The following is a 15185-nucleotide window of genomic DNA, read 5'->3' as shown; positions in this document are numbered from 1 at the left end:
TTAGCTGGAAACAGTGGTAATATACCATTGGGTGGAGGAGACATTTACATGATGTCAGGTTCAGTTCCCGTTTCCAAACCTCAAGGTGGTCAATTACCGTCTGGGGGGCAGCCGCAGTTAACGCCTGGGGGGCAACCTCAAGGTACACAAATCGTGTCTGGGGGGCAACCTCAAGGTCAGTATGCACCTATGGTACAATACATGCCTCAGGGTCAACCCCAACCTCAATATGTACCCCGGGGTCAACCTCAGTATCAATATCAACCTCAAGGATGGCAACCTCAAGGATGGCCACCCCAAGGGTATCAACCCCAAGGGTATCAACCTCAAGGGTACCAACCTCAAGGTCAAGGTCAACCCCAGTATCCATATTTACCTCAAGGTTATCAACCTCAAGGTCAATACTCGAGTCAAGGTTATAAACCGCCTCAAGGTCAGTCATATATTCCAAGTATGGGAACTGCACCTTACAATTATCAATCCTATCCTCAATCCGGTTATGGATCTCAGTATCCTCAACCTGTTATGGGTCAATACCCTGGAATGTTAGTGTGGGATCCATCACAGGGTCAACAGGTGTTGCAGCCAAGTATACAGTTGGTACCTCAAGCTGGACAACCCGTAGTTTCTGGTCCACCCCAGCAACCGCAACCTGTCCAGTCAAATGTTCAAACTTCTGTAACTTCGGTAGTTACTCAGCCGCCAATCGCACCTAGTACTCCGTCTCAAACGGCTGCTGCAACTACTGCCACATCTACCATACTTACTTCTGGAGTATCGACGGCTCCGGTTTCTACTGTCTCTGTAACCACTCCTCAGACATCTTTACCGTTGTCTAGATCTATGATTCAAACCACGGTCCAGATGCCTGCAGGTTAGCCTGGTATAATTACGTATGTCACTACTCAACCTCAATTTGTTCACCAACCGTACCAGGGACAGTACCAACCTGGGCAAGCTGTCCAACAACCGGTTTACCAGTATCAACCGTATCCTGGGTACACTTATCAACAACCTCAACAACCCCAGTACGGCCCCGTTAATCCTGGTTTTCCAGGAGGATATAATATCCCAAATGCGACTCCTGTTCCTAGTTATCCTGGATATCCTCCTCCTGGGACAGGTCTTGTGACCCAGAGTTTTAGAGATCCTAACCGGCAGTTACCGTTTATCGCAACTTTGGATTTACCAGACTTGACGCGCCTAACGAACGATCCAATTCAATATCTTCAGTTCTGGCCGCCAATGCCAAATAAGTTGCCCAACGATATACCCAAGTTCGAAGGTAAGTCTGGAGAGGATCCGTCCAATCATGTGATGACTTACCACCTCTGGTGTGCTTCAAATTCTATCTCGGATGATTCGATCCGCTTACGTCTTTTCCAGCGTACACTCATTGGTCTCGCGGCCAAGTGGTACATTGAGTTACCACGGGCCTCTTTTTACAATTTTAGCCAGTTAGCTACCTCGTTCTTAACTCACTTTCAGTTACCGGTCAGATACGATAACGGCACGGAGTTATTAACTTCACTAAAACAATCGATGTCCACGTATATTTCTGATCACATTCATGAGTGGAGACGTCGAAGAAGGCTAGTGAAAGTTTTTATCCCGGACCAAATCTTAGCTGAATGGTTTGTTAAATCATTATTACCAAAGATTACTGAAGATGTAGCTAAGGCCGGAGTAGTTACTGAGGAGCAAGTCATTGCTCAGGTGCAATACCTTGACTTAGTTTACACTCAGTCGGGTACGTTACACGAGAAGATTCTGGATCTTCCAAAATCGAATCAAATCGTTGCTGCTCCTTCGGGATCTCATGCCGCTGATGGTATGATTGGTATCGTGAATACAAAGAGCAAGAAGAAGTCTTCCAAGGCTTCAACTACTCCTATTATCACTTTGCCTGATTCCCCGACAGGAGAGTCTTCTCCTGAACTTACCGCCGATATTCACGCTGTAGAGTCATTTACGGCCAAATCAAAAAATGGTGGAAAGAAGAAAGGAAAGAAGAAGGCTAAAGCAGACAAGGCTCCGAAAGAGAAAACAGAAAAGTCGGAAACCAATGACGAAAAGCGCAAACCTCGATATCCTTGTCTTATTTGTGAAGAGGATCATTTTACGAGAGATTGCCCTCATCGGGCCGAGGTTGTGAAAATAGTCAAAGGTTCTCCCACTCCTGCTGTGTTAAAAAATCCATTTCTGGAGCAGGAGAATAAGATGATAGGTTCTTCCTCGAATGCCAGTGAAGAACCCATTTTGATGATGTCTCATGTGAGGATTGCGACTCGATCGCAAGATTATGGTAGTAAGAATCCTGTTGATGGTAAGGAAGCAGAATCTTCTCACTCTAACCCATCAACCTCAGCTCCTGGTTCCGATCCACTACAGATCGAAAAACCTAACCCGGACTTAGTAATTAAACCGCCCGCCAAGGGTGTACTTCGAAGGTCTGCTTTCAATCCACATGCGAGAGTAGCCCAAAATTACAACATTGTTGAGGACTTAGCTGTTTCACCCTCAGCAATGTCGGCGTTAGAAGTGCTGCAATCATGCCCAGCACAACGAAAATTACTTTTGTCGGCTATCGGAGCTGTTGATGTTCAGGACCCGAATCTAATAATCTTCGATCAAGAAAATAGTACACCACGTCTCCCTCATCAAATGGCTTTCCAAATTCCAGTGATAGTAAAAAACAGGCATGTTCATCGGACTGTGATTGATGAGGGAGCCTCTACGTGTATTATGTCAATTCAATGTTGGAGATCTCTTGGTTCTCCCTTGTTGAACCAATCCCCCACCATCCTTAAGGCTTTTGATGGCCGTGGGTTCTGTCCGTTTGGTATTCTACAGGAATTGCCTATAGGGTAGAAGGTAAAACCGTTAGTCTGGATGTGGAAGTGGTTGATGCCCCTCTAGACTACAACCTTCTTTTGGGTCGAAGTTGGTCATATGCTATGACAGCGGTCGTTTCATCAGTCTTCAGAGTAATTAAGTTTCCATATAACTGTAAGATCGTGACTATTGATCAACTGACATACTTTTCATCCGACCCAGCCTCTTCAGAGAGTATCCAGCATGTCGGTAAGACGACAATCCCTTATAGGGACGTTGGCGTAGGTTTAGTTAAAGATTCCGGTTTACTGGGAACGTTTCCTCTACCTCCACTCAGCATAGATCCTTCATTTGCAACAATTCATATGATTACATCAGAAAACATTATTTATGATGATCCTTGGATTGTCCCATCTGACTCTGAGATAGACTCATTTGGTGATGCTATGCCTTTGAGTCCATATGAAATTGCTTATGAAGCTGTCATGTCTTTTACCGACTCGCGTTCAACCCAAATCGACCAAATGAATGTGGTCAGTGAAGAATCACTTTTCACCTCGACCTTAGAACGGATAGCGTTCCCGAAGTCGTGTCATCTGACGAGCAACTTCGCGAAATCCTAAGTGTAGACGATCTACCATGGGAAGATCTTCATCACAGATCTTCATTTTTACCTAAGGATGATGTATTTGAAAATGATTTTTCATCTATTTTTACCGCTGAATATGTCAAAGACGCTCAGGATCCAACGAAACATTCTGATTCAGAGTTGAATTTAGGGAATATTTCTCACACTATTCCCATTGATATTTCAGTGAAGCCCGGAATTGAGGAGAACATTCATATAGGTGCCGCATGTACAGAAGATGAAATCCAAACTTACAAGGCCCTATTCCAAGAATTCCGCGATGTGTTTGCCTGGTCTTACGAGGAAATGCCGAGAATCGATCCTGCCATTGTTGTTCATGAAATAAAGACCTACCCGGATGCTAAACCCATCCGGCAACGGTTGCGTCAGATTCACCCTCGAAAAGCGGCTGCGATTAAAGCAGAAGTCGAAAAGCTGTTGAAAGCAGGTTTCATTTATCCGATCCCGTTAACGGATTGGGTATCGAATATTGTTCCGGTCAACAAGAAACAAGGAACAATAAGAATCTGTATCGACTATAGGGATATAAATCGAGCTTGTCCAAAAGACAACTATCCTATGCCTTATATCGATCAAATTATTGATGATTGTGCCAGAAGTGAAATGTTTTCCTTTATGGATGGTTTTTTGGGCTATAATCAAATCAATATTCTACCTGCCGACCAACCAAAAACGGCATTCATTTGTCCATGGGGGACATTTGCTTATTGCAAATTACCTTTTGGGCTTAAGAATGTCGAGGCCACTTTTCAACGGGCGATGTCTTACGCATTTCATGACATCAAGCACATTGTGCAACCGTACCTCGATGATTTGCCTGCTCATTCTTTAAATCGAGCTGATCACCTCGTTCACTTACGAGCAATCTTTATGAGGTGTAGGCATTATCGAATTCGGTTGAATCCCCACAAGTGTGTTTTCTGTATAGAAACAGGTCGATTGTTGGGATTTGTTGTTTCAAAAGCCGGCATTCGCGTCGATCCCTCGAAGGTCGAAGCTATCATCAAATTGCCTCCTCCTTCGAGTTTGCGCCAACTCCAAATTTTGCAAGGGAAAGCGAACTTTTTACGCCGATTCATCCCAAACTACGCCGAGGTCACTAAAGGTTTTACACGGTTGTTGAAACAGAACGCTCAATTCTTTTGGGACGAGATTGCCCAACAATCTTTTGATGCACTTAAACACGCGTTGACCCATGCACCGTTGTTGCATCCTCCCAACTACAACCAGGACTACTTCTTATACCTCGCAGCTTCGCATTCCACCATTGGAATGGTGTTAGTTCAAGAAGATGAATTCGGAGCGGAACATGTGATATATTATCTTAGTAGGACCTTAAATCCCACTGAGCTAAAATATTCGCATGTGGAGAAATTGGCCCTGGCAGCCGTTCAAGCTGTCCAGCGTTTTCGTCACTACATTCTCCTCCGTAAAACTACAGTCATTTCGGATTGCAACCCTATGATTTACATTTTGACAAAACAACTGCTAGGGGGCAAGTACTCTAAATGGATCTTTATCCTGCAAGAGTTCGACTTGGAGTTCGAGAAGTCCAAGTCTAAGAAATCCTTAGTTTTTGCGGAATTGATGTGTGATTTCCCGCGTGCTGACACAGAGACTGTGGCAGAGGAGTCCATTGCGGACGAATCTTTGTTTCTTATCAGTACTTTAGATCCGTGGTACGGGGATATAATCATCTATCTCCAAACCCAAACCTTTCGGCCTGAAGCTTCCAAGGCGGACCGTCGAAAAATTCGGTTTCAATCCCAGCAATACAAAATTATTGGAGATACACTTTATCGCCGTGGGGCAGACTTAGTTTTTCGACGTTGTTTAACACACGAAGAGGCTGAGAGGGTTTTGAATGATTGTCACTCTGGAGCATGTGGCCGTCATATGTCTGGGTATGCCACAACTCAGAAGGTGTTGCGCGCTGGCTATTTCTGGCCGTCTATGTTTAAAGATTGTATCATTGCAGTCCGGAAGTGCCACAACTGTCAAGTGTTTGATCGCAAGATGCGCGCACCACCTGCTCCTCTCCACCCTATAATTGTCGTTGGTCCATTCGCCAAATGGGGTATCGAATTTATTACTTGTAACCCTCACTCGGCCGGGGGGCATGCGTATATCATCCTCGCGGTTGATTATTTTACTAAATGGGCCGAGGCGATGCCTACATTCGACGCAAGCGGCAAAACAACTGCAGTTTTCGTATTCAATCATATTATAACTAGGTTTGGTGTCCCACAAGCAATCATTACTGACCATGGGAGCCATTTTCGAAACATCATGATGACTGAGCTTACAAGCCAGCTTGGTTTGCGCCACGATAGCTCTACTCCTTATTATCCGCAAGCCAACGGTTTGGTTGAGTCTATCAACAAAGTTCTGGTTATCATGATCCGACGAACCATTGGTATTCATCGGTCGAATTGGCACAACATGTTATTTTCAGCGCTATGGGCATACCGAACCTCAGTGAAAACTTCAACAGGGTTCACTCCTTTCCAGCTAGTTTATGGCTTGTAAGCTGTGTTACCCATTGAATGCGAAATCCCATCACTTCAAATGGCTGTCGAATTACTTCCAGCTACTTCCGAAGAGGAGAAACGTTTATTGTACTTAGCTAAATTAGATGAGACTCGACGTGACGCTACATTGGCAATCGAGACTCACGCGAACCGAATGAAAGCTCAGTATGATAGAAATGTGACCCCTCGAAGTTTTTCGGAGGGAGACCTAGTGCTATTATATGATCAAGCTAACGATAAGCTAGGTGCTGGAAAATTCGTTCCTATGTGGCATGGACCCTACACTTTACCTTAAGAGGTATTATGCTTAAATGGTTGGTATGGAGAATTTTTAGTTAGGTTAGATTTTCTTTCTAGCTAGCGTGTTTGTTAGTTTAGTTAGTCTGCTTAGCTTAGAGAGTGTGTTTTTCGTCGTTATTCTGGCTTATCTTGGTTTTACTCTTGATATTGCAGATGTCGACGCCTCTCCAAACATACATTGGATTTGCTGATGGTGCTTGTCGTAGTACACGAAATATCTCTTCCGCAGCTTGGGTTATCTATTCGCCCTCTGACGAGTTAGTTTCTATGCATGGGGTAAGCCTCGGTCAAACAACGAACAACATTGCAGAATACAGTGCAGTGGTTGAATTATTATCCGAATCTATTTCATTTGGAATTCGACGTTTGATAGTGAGGTTAGATTCTGAACTTGTTGTATTACAGCTTAATAGAGTATATGCCATTAGAAATCCTGTGTTATTAAGGTTGTTTTTGAGAGTGCGTCTCTTGGAACGTGAATTTGATTACATTGAATATCAGCATATTCCAAGGTCTTTAAATACATTAGCAGATGCAATTGCTTCTCGAATGTTGGACAGACATTTACGATAATCATGCAAGTAAATTTAAAAACATTTCATCACATATGTTAAACAAGATAAGCCGGTAATAGTGATATATATATATATATATATATAGGAGTGTGTCGAAAAATATACATCGTCTTCGATCATAGGTTGAAAAACACCTTATGATCGGCAAAAATGATAAAGTACAAAAAGTCAAAAATGTCACATGTGTCTACAAAGTGACTAGCCAATCACTGGTGGTGCTCCCTATACGACACCACCGCATGGGCTACCTTACACAAAAATCTCCTAAACGGTCCAGGGACTGCGACTACATAGTGCTGAAGTCTGATAGGAATATCATCTATGGTAGTCTCAGGTATATCCACTATCAGACGCTCTAGATCCTGCTCCAACTCAGCTAGTGACTCTGCAGCCGCGTCCTGTGGGGCCGGTACCGGTGCAACTGGATGTCTCCTCTCAAAAGGCCGGAGGTTGGCTGGGCGCTGTGGACCAACATCTGCATTTTGAAAATTTTTACTGTCAGTTTTGAGACGATATATATAAAAAACAAAAAAATACATAATTTGAAAACTTGTGAAAAATAAAGTACCTCTGTCATCCCATTGTTCTCCCTGTGGAAGAACCATGTCCGGATCACCTCGAAAATCTACTCCGGCATACGGAAAGTCCTGGATCGAAAAAACCTGGTCCTCTAACCAGTGAAAATAACTATCAGAGAATCGAACAATCGCTGTGCCCTCGTCAGGATGCCGGGCCATCACCGTAACCCATCGTATCATCTTTGGCTCCCGAGGACCCAAGATATCAACAGTGAGTTGCTGAGGGATCAACATCGGAACTCTCTCTAAGGCAAAGCTCACAACTAGAGGCCCATATCCAAAGGTCTTCAGTCGTCCGTTCTTTGCCCTAGTCAGTTGGCTCTTCATATTAGCCGACACAACATCACACCAGTTGAAAATGGTACCTTGGTAACAGTCAATCGCCATCCACATTTGGGTCCCGGAGGCAATATGTAAAGCGGCTGCGCCGCAAATTCTGGTAACCGTGAAAGCTATAACTTTGAGTTCACGCAGAGAGATGTGTTTGATTTCCACGCCTTTCGCATGGTGTGCATTGGGTGTGCACCAATCTGCCCGAAGACTAGCAAGGGATTGGCCACCCGGCCTAGTCCCGACTAGATTGAGTTGCTCGCCTCTATTTGGCAAGCCAGTGAGAAAGTATACATCAGAGGGCTCTATCTCGAGCTGGTGCCCTCCTATGTAAAAGCATTGCTCTTGAACATTCCATCTCTCAACCAGCCATTCCAAGAATCTCACCTGAGCCCTCATGCCAGGTATGGCCCAGTATTTATATAGCCCGCATGCTTTTAGGGCATCAATGGAAGGTTGATGTTCAATTGCGGCTAAATCAACGTCCTCGTGCTCTCTTTCTCTCCAATCCAACATGGTGAGTGCCCTACACACCAAGAAACAATGATTAGAATTGATTTGGGGAAATTTAAATGGTTGATGGTGGAGTTTGGGGTTTCAAATTCCGCCTTTCACGGGGGACGCACCCCGCGTTTAGGACACAGAGCGTCGGAACGCAGCTGGCCTGAAGGTGGGCTGCGTCCCCCGACCTTTTTCCTGTACAGGAAAAATTCGGGGGACGCAGGTCACCCGAAGGGCACCTGCGTCCCCCGCAGAGCGCACTTTGAAACCCAAAACCCCCCAAAAGATCAAAACTAAAACCTAAAACACAATTTTAATCGGATGAAATTGAAGAGGAGGATGTTGTAAAATACTTGGAAGAGACGGCGTTCGATTCTGACGGTCGGATTTTCCGCAGCGACCACGGGAAGTTTCTTGCCAAAAGCCCTTTTTTCAACCTCAACAGTAAAATGGTAAAAATGACATGGTAAAAAGTCTTTTTATAGGTTTTTTGGATGAATTTGTTTATTTTTCACCATGGAAGGACGTTTTTCGATGTATTTTTGCCTATCTTAAACAGGTATGAGTAATGTGTCGTTTTTGTGCAGGACAAGGGATTTAGAGGGAAAATTGTCATTTTTCACGAACCAAAATATCATTGTCATCTTTTAAGCCCTTTTCTGACTCCTAAAAAATGAAAAGATTTCCGAGCGTTTCTTTTACACTCGTTAAAACGGAATTAAAAGACGGTCCCCTTATAGCTCTTTTCTGACCGTAAAATCAGGAAAAGATTTCCGGGTTTTTGTCGTTTCAAACTCGATACGGAAATAAAACGACGTGTCCTTGATCGCTTTTTACTTTTCAGATCAGTGGCACTAATTATGAAAGTACTCCTTGGTCGCAAGATCAAGTGGTTCCCCCAGGTATTATTTTATACTTTTGCGGGCTTGAGGGACACAAATCTACGAAAAAGTTCAACTTGGAGTCTTCTTAAGTTTTTCAGACTCTCTAAAATTGAAAAACGCTGAGTTTCTCCTATACTGGGCTCGTAAAACATTTCACAGTAAAGGACCCGTTCAATTACAAACGGGAACGAACCACTCCTTCCTAGGGTTCGAATCAAAACTAGGTTGGACTCATCCGAAGGATGAGCTTATAATCAAGCATATGTTATCCTCCTCAAGCTTGTTAAAAATAAAGAGGTACTTGCCAGAAATGGTGGGGGAAAAGAGAGAAGAATGAACCTGTTTGTTATCTTTTGTCTCAGAAGAAACTTTATTACCACTCTTGAACACGACACTTTTCATTCACCTGGGTTGGGAAATCTTTTACCTCACAGTTGATCAAACCACTTTGGAAGTCTTCAGCCGGGTTCCAGGGATTAACTTTGAGTCGTTTATCACCAAGCCATCTGTTGTGTCATTATGTGTTCAAGAGGTCTGCAAGAAAAACTTTCATCTGCAAAATACTTGTCATCCATTTGACCATCCCTGAGTCAGTCCTTACAGCAACATTTCTTCAACTTGAACAATGATTTCGTGTTGCGGGCTTGCCTGCAACAAGTCGCTTTCTATCGACATCAGCACATTATCTAGAGAGATGACTTAGAAATCGTCAGTGCCTTGAATTCTGCATGCATCAATGGCAGGTTTCTCGCCTTTGATGTCAGTTTACATCATTGACTTTCGATCGAAGCATTCCGTGAAATGTTCGACATCAACTCATTCATTCACATCTCATGGATTGTACTGGGTACTTTGAGAACCATTGACATTACTAATGGTCTCTCTCACGCTTGTTAACAATTTGCATCATTGACTGGTAATCAAGTGGTTTCTACCATGTTCGACATCAACTCATTTATTCGCATGGATAGAATCGTACCAATTCGGGAAGTAGAAATGAAGACCCTGGATCTAGTTTCCACCATCCAGGCTGCGAGGAGTTTTGTATTCATTATCTAAGTAGACTAATCATAAACAGATGGCTGCGCCCATACTGTGTCTACAAAAGTCTATGATTATGATGTACTGCAAGATCATTCCTGTATCAGAGTAGTTAGTTTGTTAGTTAAAGTTTTAATCTGAGTATGGGAATGCCTACCTCAGTGATGATATAATCTTATACATGTATTTTGTGTTGAAAATTGCAGGTTCTGACCAGGCTCTCCACGAGATAATCCTTGAAATGATAAAGCGCTTCACCCTTCCTAGATAATACAAAACCCTAATCTATTACAGGCTTCGCACTTTAGGGGGCAATCTGTTACACTAAAAAATGTCACCATGACTATTTACAGTTAGTATGGCTCTATCAACAGTCATGCTATCCTCTTAGGCAAGTCTTATGCCTCTGCTCTCCATGTCAAACTCCAAAAAGAGAGAAAGTCTTTATAAATGTATTTATCTCTAGGGACGCAGGTTCTCTCAACCTTACCTGCGGGTACGCACCCAATGTTCACAAAAGCTGCGTCTTTGGACGCTCTGTATGTAAAGGGGCAGGTGCGTCCCCCTGTAAAGGTTAAAATGCACAAGTTTCATCTTTAAAAAGTTACTTGTGGTCATTTCTAGAGCATTCTAGAAGGTTGTTCGACGTATATTGAGCGCCTCCAGATGGTTCATGCACTCCTACCAAAGAGGAACTTATCCCATCAATAAGGGAGCTATCCCATCCAAAGAGGGGATTATCCCATTGATGGTGGACCTGATTAACTTCCTCTTGAGCACTATAAATACAAGCATTGGGCCAGAAGGAGGAGAGGTTGGAAGCTATACATTTCTAAGGGTAGATGCTGCAGGAATTAGGACTCCCATTTAGAATCTTGTGAGGAGAGATTTCCATCTTTGCTTGTTCTATTTGGAAGTGGGTGAGCTTTGTCAAAGTAAAGGAGAACTCTTGATGGACCCTGGGAGGGACTTGCACAACACCAAGGCTCAGGTTGTATTTGTTCCTTTTGTTACCTATTAATGCAAATGAGTCCATTCTTCTCAATAACTTGTTATTTATGAGTTGTTTCATGTACTCCTTGGTCTATGTGTTAAATATGTTTTATTCTATGAGATAATCAAGTGCTATTTAATCGTTTGATTGTTAGTGTATGCAGGTTTCAAAGTGAAGGAGGAGCTCATCCGGATCAGCGGAGCTGGACTGCTACAACAGCGTTGGACTACAGGTAGGATCTAAACACTTGATTTCCCATATAGTAAATGCATGTTTAGAGAAGGATTGCTCTTGTTTGTCTTGTTTGTCACTAGAGAGTCTTAGGCTCCTAGGGAGGTTGGTTGTGTCCGCACAATCGACTCTTTCCACCTGACACATCAAACCATGCTTAACCTAGTAGCTAGCCCTACCAGGTCAGGAGAGGGCTCTCTCCTTGTCAATATTAGCAAGGATGGTCAACAAAGCTTGAGATGATTGATGTAATGAATGATTTTAGGTTCAGTATGTGTACAAAGGTCTTTGATTGAATTTAAAATGGGTTTGATGGCTCAATTGTGAAAGGCAGATTTGGGTCCGGGGAATGGACATAGTCTTGCAGAGATCTCTATGGGGCGAGGTAGACAAATGGTTTAGTACTTCAAATTGAGTGAGATGAAGAGCTTTTAGACTAGTGAGGAGTTGGAGAGGGCATGAAAGTCTCAGGTATCCTCTTCAAACAGCTGAAAACATAAATAACTAAACAAAACCCTAGGTAGAGCATTGTAACTCAATGAATTCTACCTTTATCCTTGTTTCATTTAGTTGAGATGAACAGAGAGAGATAATAGCATACATAAAACACATGTAAACTTGCAATTACAGAAGGAAACACAATACCAAATCAAGTTTCCACAAGAATCCCATAAAGTGCTGCAAACCTTGGTCTATTGCTTTACCAAACTGTTGAAATGAGTGTACAATAATGCTCAAAGTATTCACAAGAGTCAAAACTTCTACCAAAGTCCAACCCCTACACTATGAAATTCATAAAATATATACATTTTCTCATCCTTGTACTAAGGGAATTGAGCTCAACCATTTTCTTCAAAATAGAATCAGTTACATTAAACTTGGGCCGAATTTTTGGAAATAGGTGTTGAAGATGAACTCGCATCTCCTAAACCATAGTACCTGTTACAAAACGAAAAGAGGCTTTTGTAGATCAGTCATGTTGGATAAAAACCTCTCTCAAATTTTAGAAATTCGTTTCCATTTTCTCGTAATCTGTGCCACAAAAGAATCTCTAAAATGGAAAATCATTAAAAATTTAAATCTGTGAAAATGAGCTGTAAAAATCTAGTCACATATCCCAATTCATGACACCTGTGAATAAATTGAAAGAGGTTTTTGTTACATGTTTCGTGGTTAAGAAAAATGTCCTTGGGTTTTGTAAAATTACTTTCCATCTATTGTAAAATGGCACCGTACTAAAATGACTAAAACAGTAAAAAAATATGAAACATTTTCTTTGTTTTAATGTAGGCTCCAAATATCACTATATATATCCCACATAATAGCACTTTTGCACAAACGGAAGGAGGTTTTTGTTATCTGGTATATGATGGACAAAAACCTCTTTTACTTTTGAAAAATTCCTTACCATTACTTCGGAAACTGATTTTGTACTATACTTGTCATTGTGTGCAGCAACTCACCTCAAAACATGCATAACCAAGAATCACTTATTCATTTCGATCATATCTTCTAATCCGGGAGCTGGTTATGGGAGTGTGATATACCGTTGGAAATATTTTTCCAATATTCTATTGATAGACACACTTGTGACATGTTCTATGTTGAACATCGTGTGCAAAACATCTAACAAAACCAGACATAGTAAGAGCTCATGTTGATCCCTGGTGACAAGCTGTGAAGATTGGAACTAACATCGGCTCCCTTGGGAATGGAAGCTCTTTGGAGGTGTCAAGAACACTGTAGACCAAGTGTCTCATCCATTGGGCAATGGAGTCAAACAACTGCAAACCAAAAACAACTCATACCAATCCAAAAACATATACATACTGCAACATGTACATAAACAAATACCGAAAACTAAAATGGTACCGCAAGCAGCTTATTTATGTACAAGTCTAACCCACTTTTCTACAAAATTGATAGATCAAGTAACGCTGTAATGCCAGATCAGCCAATCAAGTAACTGTGACAAGGATGCTACTTTGAAGTGCTTCAACTAGGACACAAATGTAAATGCTGACAGCCATAAATGCACATAACGAGTCTGGTTATGTAAAAGACAATTTGATCTATCATTCAAACTGAAAAAAACTTCCATGTACATTGCAATAGGATCGAAAAATCCAGACTCTATTTGCTGCCCCAACTCCTCAATACATGCTTCTAGCTGCAAATTATCAATACAATATCCATGGGCAGCCTTACCTTCTGTTCTTTCTGCTAAAAAAGGTCCCCAAAGAATGGGACTCGACAATCCAGATCCTGGGACTGTATTTGGGTCAACGAAGCTTGAGATGACTAATGTAATGACTAATTTTAGGCTAGGTATGTGTACAGAGGTGTTTGATTGAATTTAAAATGGGTTTGCTGGCTCAATTGCGAAAGGAAGATTTGGGTCCCGGGAATGGACACAGTCTTGCATAGATCTCTATGGGGCAAGGTATGAAAATGGTTTAGTACTTCAAATTGAGTGAGATGGAGAGCTTTTATACCGGTGAGGAGTTGGAGAGGGCGTGAAAGTCTTAGGGATCCTCTTCAAATAGCTGAAAACATAAATAACTAAAATAAACCCTAGGTAGAGCACTGCAACTCAATGAATTCTACCTTTATCCTTGTTTCAATTAGTTGAGATGAATAGAGAGAGATAATTGCATACATAAAACACATGTAAACTTGCAATTACAGAAGGAAACACAATACCAAATCAAGTTGCCACAAGAATCCCATAAAGTGCTGCAAACCTTGGTCTATTCCTTTGTCAAACTGCTAAAATGAGTGTACAATAATGCTCAAAGCCTTCACAAGAGTCCAAACTTCTGCCAAATTCCAACCCTTACACTATGAAATTCATAAAATATATACATTTTTTCATCCTTGTACTAAGGGAATTGAGCTCAACCATTTTCTTCAAAATAGAATCAGTTACATTAAGCTTGGACCAAATTTCTGAAAATAGGTGTTGAAGATGACCTCGTACCTCCTAAACCATAGCACATGTTACAAAACTAAAAGAGGTTTTTGTAGATAAGGTCATGGTGGAGAAAACCTCTACAAGTTTTAAAAATTCATTTTCAGTTGCTCGCAAGCTGTGCCACAAAATCATCTCTAAAAGAAAAAGTCATTAAAAATTTAAATCTGTGAAAATGAGCTGTAAAGATCTAGTCACATATCCCAATTCATGACACCTGTGAATAAAATAAAAGAGGTTTTTGTTATATGGCTCGTGGTTAACAAAAAATTCCTTGGGTTTTGAAAAATTACTTTCCATCTGTTGTAAAATGGCACCGCACTAAAATGACTAAAACAGTAAAAATATGAAAAATTTGCTTTGTTTTAATGTAGGCTCCAAATATCATTGTATATCTCCCACATAGTAGCAACTGTACACAAACTGAAGGAGGTTTTTGTTATATGGTATGTGGTGGAAAATAACCTCTTTCACGTTTGAAAAATTCCTTACCATTATTTCAAAAACTTATTTTGTACTAAACTTGTCATTGTGTGTAGCAACTGACCTCAAAACATGCATAACCAAGAATCACTCATTCATTTCGATCATATCTTCTAATCTGGGAGATGGTTACAGGAGTGTGATATACCGTTGGAAATATTTTTCCAAGCTTCTATTGATAGACACACTTGTGACATGTTTTGTGTTGAACATCATGTGCAAAACATCTAACAAAACCAGACATAGTAAGAGCTCATGTTGATCCCTGGTGACAGGCTGCAA

Source organism: Pinus tabuliformis, chromosome 3_1, assembly GCF_031772625.1.
Source record: "Pinus tabuliformis cultivar Carrire ecotype Pingquan chromosome 3_1, CPIR1, whole genome shotgun sequence".
Classification (NCBI taxonomy): domain Eukaryota; kingdom Viridiplantae; phylum Streptophyta; class Pinopsida; order Pinales; family Pinaceae; genus Pinus; species Pinus tabuliformis.
The sequence above is the reverse complement of the archived record's forward strand: the minus strand, read 5'-3'. Positions refer to the sequence as shown.